This window comes from Aegilops tauschii, chromosome 7 (assembly GCF_002575655.3).
Source record: "Aegilops tauschii subsp. strangulata cultivar AL8/78 chromosome 7, Aet v6.0, whole genome shotgun sequence".
Lineage (NCBI taxonomy): Eukaryota > Viridiplantae > Streptophyta > Magnoliopsida > Poales > Poaceae > Aegilops > Aegilops tauschii.
In genome coordinates this window covers 320,989,816-321,003,783 of record NC_053041.3, presented here as the reverse complement: position 1 = coordinate 321,003,783, position 13,968 = coordinate 320,989,816, and positions in this window count along the sequence as shown.

The following is a 13,968-nucleotide window of genomic DNA, read 5'->3' as shown; positions in this document are numbered from 1 at the left end:
AACTTTGCGGGAGAGAGATATCTCTTGAACCGGATTTTAAACCGGAATTTTTGTTTTGAACCGGCAATTTGCTGACGGCCTTTAAATTTTCATCAATATGGTAGCAGCCTCCGGAACCGGGTTATCATTCCCTCCAACGACCCGGGGTCCCGAGTCATGTCACTGTAGCCCCCGAGTCTCAAGATGACTCGAGGAGTTGGCTTGAGATTCTCCATATTTAACCGTGATATAAACCGGCATAACTTGTATATCATTGGTGTTGATAGCACGATGTGTATCCACAGAAGGTTGAGGTGACTGCGGCGGGTTATAAATGATCCCGTATGAGCCGTGTCAGCAACTCGGCCAATGGTTCCTTCCAACTCGCTGTTTGAAGTTAACCGAACTATAGTGGCGGCGATTTGTGCGCCTGCCCATTGAAACATCCAGTGCAGACTGCGGCTGATAACATATGATAATTTGCCTCCAATTTGTTGGAAGAAAACCGGGCTTCCCAAGTAGTGACCTGCTCATACTCCATACACAGCTCATGCAGACAGGTGCGGCTCGGTGTGTTGATGTAGACCAGGCCGCGAGAGGCGGACGGAAAAGACGACCGCAACATCTGAGGCGGCACAGACAGATGAACCGGCCGTGGCGTTCGAAGCCGGTGCAGACGGGCAAGTTGTCCTCCTTGTTGTAAGCCGGTGTGGATGCATGAACCGGCCGCAAAAACGGACGGGCGAGTCGTCCGTGGCGTTGTAAGCCGGTGCGGACGAGAGTCGGCCGCGACATTATAAACCAGTGAGGACAAGAGAATCAGCTGCGGTGTTGGAAATGGTACGGATGCGGGTAAATCGGCCGCAGGCTCGGACGACAACTCAATTGCATATGTTGATGTAGACATAGAAGTCAGCCACAATGTTTGAAGATGGCGCGGTCGCGAGAGACGGCCGCGGTGTTATAAGCCGGTGCGGCCGTGAGAGATGGCCGCGGCGTTATAAGCCGGTGCGGCCGTGAGAGACGGCCGCAACGTTTTAAACCGGCGTGAGCCTCATGTCCAACATCATTTTTGTAGTGGACCTTGTCCTGCGTAAGATATATTAAAAGACAAAGTTATTGTTCTCAGAAGTAATACTTGCTAAAAATACTGAGAACAGATAGCACCTGATTTATTTTCTGGATGAACACAGGTACCAATACTGGATAATGCTGGACGTTCTTGAATCAAAGATAGCCACACAGACGCACGCCTGATGCAGTACCAGCACCTACATGGATCTTCATTTGTCTTTTCCCACTTTTATTTTTGAGTAACGATTGCTTTTGAATGCCTTGCTAACCATGCGGATGTGCCTGATGCATATCAAGTGTTTATTATTCCTTGATGCATGTGACAGCGTTACTGCCACCGCTCTTGAATATTTTTTCTCAAACAGTGTATCAAACTGGTCATCAGAGTTGTTTGTCCGGGTGCAGCGATTTAAAAATAGATCTTGTATCTGTTTCATCACAGGACGCCAGCATCATCCACGCCCATAATTCCTGCCGCTCCCCTTATTTCTCTGGCACACGGGAGTTGTCTGTGGCCTCCAAATCTGCTGCGGCTCGGTGTCGGCGAATCCGGGTCGTGGCTGTTGATTTTCAGTCATCACCGTCTCCGTGCCGGCCGCCGGGTCGTAATTGGCTCGGCGACTTGCACCCCTTTTTTTTAACTGGAACCGTATCCTTCCCTGCGTCGTTGCCGGTTGTGGAACAACTAGTACTCCTGGACACTGGCCTTCACGTGGATAGCCATACCTAGAACCGGTCAAACCAGAGGAACTCCTAGATCCTCGTGCGTGGATGACGTTGTTGCACTTTTTCCTTTTCTCCTTCTCAATCTGAATTGGACCCAAACCATTGCTGCTTGTACTAGCCACGTCCGCTTCTTTTTTTTAGACGATCCTATTGGCCCTCGCAGAGGAGCAAATCGATCCTGTTGCTGAATTTTCTTCTGTCCTTGATCTTGAGATGAGCATTGATCTTATTTCTGATGACTGAACACGGAGTCGATGTAGATTCTTCGGACGGGCTTTTCTTCATCCGGCAGATCGTGAGCCTCTCGATCCTTAGGAAAGATCCCTCCAAGAACTCATCACCACCGTGCGCGAGCCCCACGGTGGGCGCCAACTGTCGTAGAATTAACACGTCAGATGTCCTAGATGTAAGGACTTAGTCGTGAGGCTAGCGCATCTATGCAGTAGCTTGAGAGGGGTTGATTGGGATGAGAGATGCAACACAAGACAAGGGTTTAGACAGCTTCGGGCCCCGGGAAACATCATCCGGTAACAACCCTACGTGCTGTTTGAGGCTAGGTCTCATTATGATCACGGGAGAGTCACCGGCTCCGGCTCTCGGTGTTTAGCCCTAGAGATTGTTTCTTGTTGCTCGTCCCTCTTTGGGGAGCCCTGCCCCTCCTTATATAAGTTAGAGGGGCGGGTTACATGTGGAGTCCTAGTAGGACTAGGACTAGTCTATCTTCTCTTATAAGTTAATTACAAGTCCGGGTCTTGCTTCCTCGTAAAGGAAATATTCGTCATCCCTTTCTTCTTAAGCCGGCCCATCATCACATGAGCCGGCCTTATGGGCCTTGGGCCTAGTCTTCTATCTGACTCGTCGTCGGGGCCATCCGTGAGTCGTCCGGCTCGTGAGTCATCTGACAGTGAGCCGCCAGACCCGTGAGTCGCCAGTCCTCCGGCGGGTCACGGTGAAGCGCCAGGTCCGGCCGGGTCATACTTCCGGCCGGGTCATACCGCGGGGTATATCCCCGACATGACCCGTTTTCGGGCTGCAACGTATCATGTTGCAGACTTTTTAGATGACGAGTAAGGAGCCTTAGGTCGTGGTCTTATACTCAGTGATGCCGTTGGAGTTGATGGACTCACTTTATCTTCCAAGCCTTCCGTTGTTATCGTATTTTAGATGGCCTTAAGCCATATTTATTGTATTGAGTTCTCTTGAACTATTCGATGTAATAAGTGTGTGATTGCTACTCTGTTATAAATCCTTCAAAGTACTGTGTGTGTCAGCATTACCGATCCAGGGATGACACTGATGCATAGAGACTAGACTATTTGAGGTCTGGTCGCTACAGAGATGGTATCAGAGCACACGTTGACTGTAGGACACGACCACTAAGCTAAAGCCCTAGATCACTACTCTCTTCTCATTTCTGACTCCTCTCCTTTCTTACACTCTTTTAGGATGGCGGATGCAAGGAACAAGTTCGCGCAACCATATGAGGATACACCTTTTGGACGACACTTGAAGGAAGTTACTAAGTACCTAAACATCGGAATACCAAGCTTCACCGGAACCTACAACGCCACACTACTAGAAGAGGAGCGCTGGATGATTCAAGTTCAAGTTCCAGGAAGGACGTTCACGCCATCACTGAGCCCATAGAGTTTTCCTTTGATGCACCAACCTGGAGTCTAGGAAAGAGCATGGCAGCCCACATCACCATGGGACGCGTTAGACAAGTGTACCACAATGATCTCAAGGATACTATCTATCAGATTTGTGGGCACCGAGACGAGCAATGGGAGATGATCAGTACCAGGAAGGATAGATCTATTGCAGCTTTCATCCAGGAGTTAAACCAGCACATTCGTCGCCAGGAGAACCAGTGTGCGCAGACATGATAGAACTGAAGAAGGCAAAGACTAGGATCATGGAACTGGAGGAAGAACTCAAGGCTACACGTGAGGATTATATGGAGGAAATCGTCGCACTAGTGGAGAAGAATGACGACCTGACAAAGAAGCTAGGAGTTTTCATGGGGGACCCAGCACCAGGAGGAGATGATGATGATTCTACTTGCCCGGAGAATTACATCATCATTGACGACACCGACTCGGACCCCAGTGAGGATGATTTGGAGGATGAAGCCGGAGCAGATATCATGGAGTCTTCGACTGAGCAATTTTTCTAGTAGACCACCAAATTAGTAGTAGTATTCCACCATGTATATATTATAGTCCAAGCACTTTGTAACGATAGTTAGATCGATTGTATGCCTTGTTTGAATTGATTGGAGTGATATGATTGTGTTTGTCTCATGTGCATATGGGTAGTGTTTTCCCTCTAGACCTCATTCTATTCTATTCTCTCATCTTTTCTAAACCATCAGATGCCTCCGAGATGCGACACCGGATTTGTTTTCCCACCGGAGATCACTCAGTTGATTCAGCAGCAGAATGCTCTGATGCAAGTGCTAGTTCAAAACCAACAACAACAACAACAACCCACCACCACCACCACCTGTTGATCACTTAGCCCGATTTCATAGGCTGAATCCGCCAGTGTTTTCCAGTAGCACCGAGCCGATTATGGCAGATGATTGGCTCTGCAAGGTTGGAAGGGAGCTGACCACTGCAGGATGCACAGATGCGGAGAGAGTGCGTTTTGCCGCACATCAGCTTGATGGACCCGCAGCATCATGGTGGGAGAATTACACAGCCACTCACCCCATTGACACTGTCACATGGGACCAGTTTCAGCAAGCTTTCCATACTGCCCATGTTTCAGCAGGAGCTATGGCCATGAAGAAGCGTGAGTTTCGCAACTTACGCCAAGGAGGACGTACCGTTGGCCAGTACGTGGAGGATTTTAGTAAGTTAGCACGTTATGCCCCAGATGACGTTGCTACGGATGCAGCTAAGCAGGAGAAGTTTCTAGAAGGACTGAATGATGAGCTGAGCATGCTGTTGATGGTGGCAACTTTTAACAACTACCAGGAGTTGGTAGATAGAGCTCTCATGATTGAAGGGAAGCAGCAGCAGATTGAGAGTCGTAAGAGGAAGTATGGACAAGGAAAGTACAGTACAGGAGCTCACCAGAAGCCTCGTTTTACCCCGAACTCGGGAGGACACCTTCAGCATAACCATGGAGGTCACAATCACAATGGAGGAAGTTCGCACAATCATAGTGGCCCCAAGAATGGCAATGGGAACAGAGGAAGTAACGGACAGAACCATACCAACCCATCAACCCCAGTCAAGAGGGATCTAAGCCACGTTACCTGTTTCAAGTGCCAGAAGACTGGACATTATGCCACTGATTGTCCAGAAGCAAAGAATGGAAATGGCAATGGAAGCTCGGGGAAGAAGCCGAACCCTTTCAACAGGGGACAGGTGAACCACGTTAACGTGGAGGAGGTTGAAGCACAGCCTGATGCAGTAATAGGTAAGTTCTTGGTTAAGTCATTTACTGCAATCGTTCTTTTTGATACTGGTGCATCACATTCATACATATCAAGGGGATTTGTGGATAAGTTTAAGTTGCCCACCAAAGTTCTTAGAACACCTATGTTAGTAACCTCGCCAGGAGCAGAGTATATGGCAAGCCAAGGATGTTTTCAGTTGCCATTGGCCATAGGTAGGCATGTTTTCCCCTCAGACCTAATAGTTTTGGAGTCACAAGGGTTGGATGTGATTTTGGGAATGGATTGGCTATCGATGTATGGAGGAAACATCGATTGCACCAGTAAGACGATTTTGCTTACTACCCCAGAAGGAAGAAGGATTAAGTATGTATCCCGACATGTGCCGAAGAGGACTCAAGTGAATTCATTATCAGGAGTTGTACAAGAGGAAGTACCAGTGGTGAAGGAATTCCCTGACGTATTTCCAGAGGAGTTGCCAGGCATGCCACCGGATAGAGACATCGAGTTTTTGATTGAGCTTTTGCCAGGCACTGGGCCAATATCTAAGAGACCGTACATGATGCCCGCTAAGGATTTGGAAGAAATTAAGAAGCAGATTAAGGAGTTACTGGATAAAGGATATATTCGCCCAAGTTCGTCACCTTGGGGATCACCCGTACTTCTAGTGGAGAAGAAAGATGGATCGTTGAGGATGGTTGTTGATTATCGTGGATTGAATGAAGTAACAATCAAGAACAAGTACCCACTGCCGATGATCAATGATCTGTTTGACCGACTACAAGGAGCTAAAGTATTTTCCAAGATTGATTTGCGATCAGGATACCACCAGTTGAAGATTCAAGAGCAGGATATACCCAAGACAGCTTTTACCACAAGGTATGGGCTATATGAGTACACCGTTATGTCATTTGGCCTGACTAACTCACCTGCCTATTTCATGAACATGATGAACAAAGTGTTTATGGAGTTTTTGGATAAGTTAGTCGTAGTGTTCATTGATGATATTCTGGTCTATTCGAAGAATGAAGAAGAGCGTAAGGAGCATTTGGGTTTGGTACTTGGAAAGCTCAGAGAACATCAGTTATATGCCAAGTTCAGCAAGTGCGAGTTTTGGTTAAAGGAAGTTGGATTCCTTGGACATGTTATATCCGGAGAAGGAATAGCAGTAGATCCCACCAAGGTTAACACTGTGACAAATTGGGAAGCACCCACGACAGTTGGAGAAATCCGGAGTTTTCTTGGACTCGCAGGATATTACCGGAGATTCTTCGAGAATTTCTCAAAGATTGCAAAGCCTATGACGGAGTTGTTGAAGAAGGACACCAAATTCATTTGGACTGAGGAATGTGAGGCTAGTTTCTAGGAATTGAAGAAACGTTTGGTTATAGCGCCGGTGTTGATTCTGCCAGATCAACGCAAGGATTATGAAGTATATTGCGACGCTTCTCGTCGAGGACTTGGAGCAGTGCTAATGCAGGAGGGAAGAGTTGTTTCATATGCCTCACGATAGCTTAAACCCCATGAGTTGAATTATGCTACACATGATTTGGAGTTAGCAGCCGTAGTGCATGCGTTGAAGACATGGAGACATTTTCTCATTGGAAACCATTGTGAGGTGTACACGGATCACAAGAGTTTGAAGTACATTTTCACGCAGAAGGAGTTGAATCTCAGGCAAAGGAGATGGTTGGAGCTCATTAAGGATTATGATATGAGATTGCATTATCACCCAGGGAAGGCTAACGTAGTAGCCGATGCGTTGAGCCACAAGAGCCATGTCAACACGCTCATGACTGGAGAGTTACCCAAGAAGTTAGCAGAGGATCTTCGTGAACTATGTTTGGAAATAGTTCCAAGAGGTTTTGTAGCAGCATTGGAGATTCAGTCTACTTTGATGGATAAGATCAGAGAAGCTCAGAAAACAGACAAGGAAATTGCTGAGATAAAGGAAAGGATGAGTAAAGGAAAAGCCAAGGGATTTTGTGAGGATGAACACGATACCTTATGGTTTGAGGACCGCGTTTATGTGCCCAATGATCCGGAGATCAGGAAGTTGATTCTGCAAGAGGCCCATGATTCACCATATTCGATTCACCCAGGAAATACCAAGATGTATTTGGATTTGAAGGATACTTTCTGGTGGACCGGAATGAAGAAGGATATTACGAAGTATGTAGCAGTTTGTGATGTATGTCAGAGAGTAAAGGCAGAGCATCAGAAGCCAGCAGGATTGCTACAACCATTGCCGGTACCCGAATGGAAGTGGGATAAGCTAGGCATGGATTTTATCACAGGATTGCCCAAGACTCGTTCAGGCTATGACTTGATATGGGTTGTAGTCGATCATTTGACAAAGGTAGCTCATTTCATCCCAGTAAAGACCACTTATACAAGTGCTAAGTTGGCAAAGATATACATGACCAGGATCGTATGTCTGCATGGAGTTCCGAGGACCATTGTATCAGATCGAGGAACCCAGTTTACTTCAAAGTTTTGGAATCAGTTGCACGAGACTTTGGGTACCAGGCTAGAGTTCAGTACAGCCTTTCATCCACAGACAGACGGACAGACCGAGATTGTCAATTAGATTTTGGAGGACATGCTGAGAGCTTGTGCGCTAGATTATGGATCTAGTTGGGACGACAATTTGCCATATGCAGAGTTCTCTTACAACAACAGTTATCAATCCAGTTTGAAGATGGCCCCCTTCGAAGCTCTGTACGGAAGGAGGTGCATGACAAAGTTGTTGTGGGACGAAGTTGGAGACCGCTAGTTGTTTGGACCAGATTTGATTAAAGAGTCTGAACAGAAAGTGAAGTTGATTCGCGATAGGCTCAAGGTAGCCCAGTCCAGGCAGAAGAGTTATGCGGATTCTAAACGCAAGGAGCCAGTTTACGAAGTCGGAGACAGAGTTTATCTTCGAGTATCACCACTTCGAGGAGTAAAGCACTTTGGGGTTAAGGGAAAGATAGCGCCACGTTTTGTAGGACCATACAAAGTTTTGGAGCATATGGGGGAAGTTGCTTACAAGTTGGAATTGCCCGAAGGATTTTCGGGAGTTCACGATGTGTTCCATGTTTCCCAGCTGAAGAAGTGCCACGCAGAGATGGCTGAGATACCACTGAGAGATACAGTGCCATTGGAAGCGATTCAGCTGGATAGTGACTTGACCTATGAGGAGAAACCAGTTAAGATTCTTGAGTATGCCAGCCGAGTCACCCGCAACAAGGTTATCAAGTTTTGCAAAGTTGAGTGGAGTCACCATACCGAGGATGAAGCCACCTGGGAGCGAGAGGAAGATCTACGGAAGGACCACTCTCACCTATTTTCTAGCCAACCCGAATCTCGAGGGCGAGATTCATCTTAAGGGGGGTAGGTTTTTAACATCCCAAATTTTCAGTTTGGAATGTTATACATTAGATCATCATGCATATCATATTTTATTGCATTTTGATTTGCGATCCTAGAAATTTCACGCAACTCAAGGACCCACGGAGAGAGTTGGGGATTTCGTTATTTTCATATTTGGGTTTTCTCAAATTTTGAAAATAGGATCATTTGTTTTAATTATTTTTCTCTCCGAAAATATTTCATATCAAAATATATGAGAGGGGATAAAATGACTTCTCCACAAATAATGAAATATTGGAGGAAAAATATTAAAAATAAATATTTGATTTTATTTGGATTTTATTTGATTTTATTCAAATTAGGAAAATACGCGTTTCTCAAAATTGCATTTTAGGCCAAAATAAATGTTCATCTTGTCCGTCTTGTTTTTATAGGACGGGGAAAATTTATTTCGGGATTTTTGGAGTCTGTTTAGTATTTCCTTTCTTACTTTTTCTGCACGTCCGAATTATTTTTTTTTAAAAGTGAACCGCCTTATGGGCCGTGTCTGACCCGGACATCTCAGCCCGGCCGGCCTTTAAAGCCGCGGCCCGAGCCCCGCCTCAGCCCAAGTCGCTGCCACCCCGAAACCCTAGCCGCCGCCCCGCGCCGCCCGACCCGCCACCTGCCGGAGCCCCGCCGCCGCCCGCCGGAGCCTCGCCGCCTCTCGCCCGACGCCGCCAACCACCGGAGCCGCTCGCCGCCGCCGCCGTCACGCGAACCGAGGTAGCCGCCGGTTTTTCTTGAAAAACCGTTCGGTTTTATTTCGAAACCGAGATGCGTTTTTTTATTTTTAGATCGGTTTTTTCCGGGTTAGTTAAATAGCGAACGCCCGTTCGTTCGTTCGTTTTAACGAACGGTTTTCGTTTTTTTACAGACAGCGAATGTTCGATCGTTAGCCTGTTCGTCAGTTTTTCTTTTTCTCGGATTTTCCGCGATTATTCCTGATCGCGATTTCCGATCTGTTTTTCGTTTTAGTATAACTTTTCGCTCGTTTATCGGAATCAGGCGATTCAAGCGCCTAGAGTTTCATCTCGAAATTCTCTTTCCTTTTAACCAACTCAAACAAGTTTTTTCTACTGTAAAATTTGACTTAGATCCAGATTAGTAAACGAAGCTTGTTTCTTTCGCTGTTTGACCTTCGTTGCTTCGTTTGAATTGATTCTTTTTGCAAACCGGATTTCTTAAGTTGAAGTTTCTGTTAGATCTCTTATTTTGAGTTTTATTTCGTGCACCCTTGCTTGATTGCTTATGTATGTATTGTTTGTTTGCGATAGAGTACCCGGAGTGCGAAGCGTGCTACTACGAGTCTCTAGGTTTCACGGATCATCAGCAAGGCAAGTAACACTTTGATCATACTTTTCATCACCTGGTTTTATTGCATTAGATCAATCCTCAAACAGTTGCATGATTAGGATCTGATTAATATGTGGGTTTTGGGAAGTAGATGAGGTAGTACCTATTGTCCTGTTTACTATCAAACCTTTGGGAGTTACTTCTACGTTTGCTTATATTGCTATGCTATGCTTGTAGACGTGGATTGGGTTTGAGTGAATTATTCATGACAGATGTGAGACTATTAATTTATGGTTCAACTTAAGGTGGCTACTTTAATTTACATCTGGGTGGATTGAGGCACCTGGAGAAACCAGTGTTGCCTGTATTTTTGGATATCCCGGAGTACCCGTGTGATCATCCTATGGACCGCCACCCAGACTCAAAGGGATCATGAGATTATTCATGATAGAAACTTCCGTGTGCAGCCACAAGCTATTATGGGCTCTAGCATAGTTGAGTAGGTTACATGACCTCTTGAAGAGGTGGGCTAGCAGATGTAGGGGAAAGTAGGTGTAACTGTCCACCCGGAGTAAAGAGTAGTGTTTCTGAAAGACTGTGTCTCGGTCATCCGTTTCTCAAACACCATGTAGTGCGAGAAATCAAGCGGAGGCGATCGAGTCTTGTGGGGAAAAGTGAACAAACCTCTGCAGAGTGTACAAACTAATCATGATTAGCCGTGTCCCCGTTTATGGACATCTTGAGTATCTAGTTCTTGGATTATCATGTGAATGTCATCATCATGTTACTTAATTTAATTTTATTGGGTTAATCACGTTCTTAATTGGGATTGAGTTGGAGGTACCTTCTCAATGTTTAACAACCACCATGATAGTTAAATAAAATTTATTCCTTTGTGGTAGGGAAAAATTGGCTTTTCGCAAAACTGTAACCATAGAGCTTTCCACCAGCCAAATATGCATGTAGTGATAGCATTATTCTGTTCATTACTCTCTATGTGTTACTTTGCCAGCATATTCCATGTGCTGACCCGTTTTCGGGCTGCAACGTATCATGTTGCAGACTTTTCAGACGACGAGTAAGGAGCCTTAGGTCGTGGTCTTATACTCAGTGATGCCGTTGGAGTTGATGGACTTACTTTATCTTCCAAGCCTTCCGCTGTTATCGTATTTTAGATGGCCTTAAGCCATATTTATTGTATTGAGTTCTCTTGAACTATTCGATGTAATAAGTGTGTGATTGCTACTCTATTATAAATCCTTCAAAGTACTGTGCGTGTCAGCATTACCGATCCAGGGATGACACTGATGCATAGAGACTAGACTGTTTGAGGAGTGGTCGCTACATCCTTCTCCTCATATCGAGAACTCCTCGATCTTTGATCACTTCATCCACACATAACTTAACAAAAAGCTCGGTAAGATCTGTTAGTATAATAAAGAAAATCACTACTCTAAGTACTGTTGCAAACCAATTCATATTTTGTTTTTGCATTGTAGCTACTGTAATATAACTTTTTCATGGCTTATTTCACTGATAGAATCGATAGTTTCATGAAAACAAGCAAAACAATGCATCAAAAACAGAATCTGTCTTAAACAGGACAGTATGTAGTAATCTGAACATTCACCATACTTCCGGTACTCCAGAAATTCTTAAACAGTTATGAAAAAATGAAAAAAAATTATAGCAAGACTGTGCAAAAAGTTTTATAAGCTTTCTACGTCCCATTAAAAAAATGTAAAATCGCACGCTACAGCAAAAGTTTCTGTTTTTGTACCGCACATACCAACAAACAATCTACTCATCCTAAAGGCAAATCTTGGCACAAAATTTTTACAATACAAAGGATTTATACAAGGGGATAATTATTTTTGTTGAAAAGTTTCTGTAATTAAGATTCATAAAGTTTCCATGGGCATGAACGAAGTTCAAGGCTAGCTCCCACTTTCACAATGCTCGTCCCTCTCACTTTCACTTTTCTTTTTGTGAAGTTTTAAGTTCCCCTCTATATTGTTTTTGTTTTTAAAATTTATAAAAGCACCCAACAGAAATAAATGACTCTCTAAAACTTTCGGGTTGTCTCCCTGGCAGCGCTTTCTTTAAAGCCATTAAGCTAGGCATAAAGTGCTCAAGTAATGAATCCACCTGGATCCCAAGGTATATCAAAGCCAATTTTATTTAACAATGATTTGGTATTTAGTAGTGAGCACAAAGCAACATATATCAAGCAATTACGAAGTCTAACTCTCTTCCTATGCATCAGCATGTCATACAACAACAATTCATGGACATCAAGTAAAGGCCAATTGTAACGCCCACGATGTGGCTATATCTCCCACGTGTCGAGGCATGACTTAGAGGCATAACCGCATAGTGGTTTTGTCGCAAGAAGGGTCATCTTCACACAATCCCATGTAATGAACAAGGATGGGATAAAGAGTTGGCTTACAATCGCCACTTCACACAATACATAAATATAATTCATACATCATCCAAAATACACACATAGACCGACTACGGTCAAGATCCAAATGAAAATAAGATAACCCCAAATGCTAGATCCCTGATCGTCCCAACTGGGCTCCACTACTGATCATCAGGAAAAGACACATAGTAGCGACCACGTTCCTCATCGAACTCCCACTTGAGATCGATCCCATCATCTGCACTGGCATCGTCGGCACCTGCAACTGTTTTGGTAGAATCTGTGAGTCACGAGGACTCAGCAATCTCACACCCGCGAGATCAAGACTATTTAAGCTTAAAGGAAAGGATGGTGTAATGAGGTGGAGCTGCAGCGGCAATAAGCATATATGGTGGCTAACATACGCAAATGAGAGCGAGGAGAGAAGCAACGGAACGGTCGTCATCTTGCAATGACCAAGAAGTGATCCTGAATCCCTACTTACGTCATACATAACTCAGACCGTGTTCACTTCCCGGACTCCACCGAGAAGAGACCATCACGGCTACACACGCAGTTGATGTATTTTAAATTGGGTCAAGTGACAAGTTCTCTACAACTGGACATTAACAAATTCCCATCTGCCTCATAACCGCGGGCACGGCTTTCGAAAGATAATACCCTGCAGGGGTGTCCCAACTTAGCCCATCATAAGCTCTCACGGTCAACGAAGGATAAACCTTCTCCCGGAAAGACCCGATCAGTCTCGGAATCCCGGTTTACAAGACATTTCGACAATGGTAAAACAAGACCAGCAAAGCCACTCGAATGTGCCGACAAATCCCGATAGGAGATGCACATATCTCGTTCTCAGGGCACACCGGATTGTCCAAGCTTCCGATAGGCCAGACCAGAGTTGCCCCTGGTGGCCACCGGCGACTGACAGGTTGGACCAATACTCAGAGGAGCACTGGCCCGGGGGTTTAAAATAAAGATGACCCTCGGGCTCTAGAAAACCCGAGGGAAAAAGGCTTAGGTCGCAAATGGTAAAACCAAGGTTGGGCCTTGCTGGAGGAGTTTTATTCAAGGCGAACTGTCAAGGGGGTCCCATAAATCACCCAACCGCGTAAGGAACGCAAACTCAAGGAACATAATCCCGGTATAACAGAAACTAGGGCGGCAAGAGTGGAACAAAACACCAGACATAAGGCCGAGCCTTCCACCCTTTACCAAATATATATAGATGCATTAATTAAATAAGATATATTGTGATATCCCAACATATCCATGTTCCAACATGGAACCATCTTCAACTTCACCTGCAACTAGCAACGCTATAAGAAGGGCTGAGCAAAAGCGGTAACTTAGCCAAACAACGGTTTGCTAGGAAAGAATGGTTAGAGGCTGACATGGCAATATGGGAGGCATGATATAGCAAGTGATAGGTAGCGCAGGATGGCAATAGAGCGAACAACTAGCAAAGCAAAGATAGAAGTGATTTCGAGGGGTGGTCATCTTGCCTGCAAGGTTCTCAGAGTTGTCGAAAGCTTGATCCTCGTAAGCGTACTCAACAGGTTCCTTATTCATGAACTCGTCTCCCGGCTCTACCCAAGACAAGAACAAAAACAAACGGAACCACAATCAATCACGAGAAATGCACAAGCAACATGATGCAAAACATGTATGA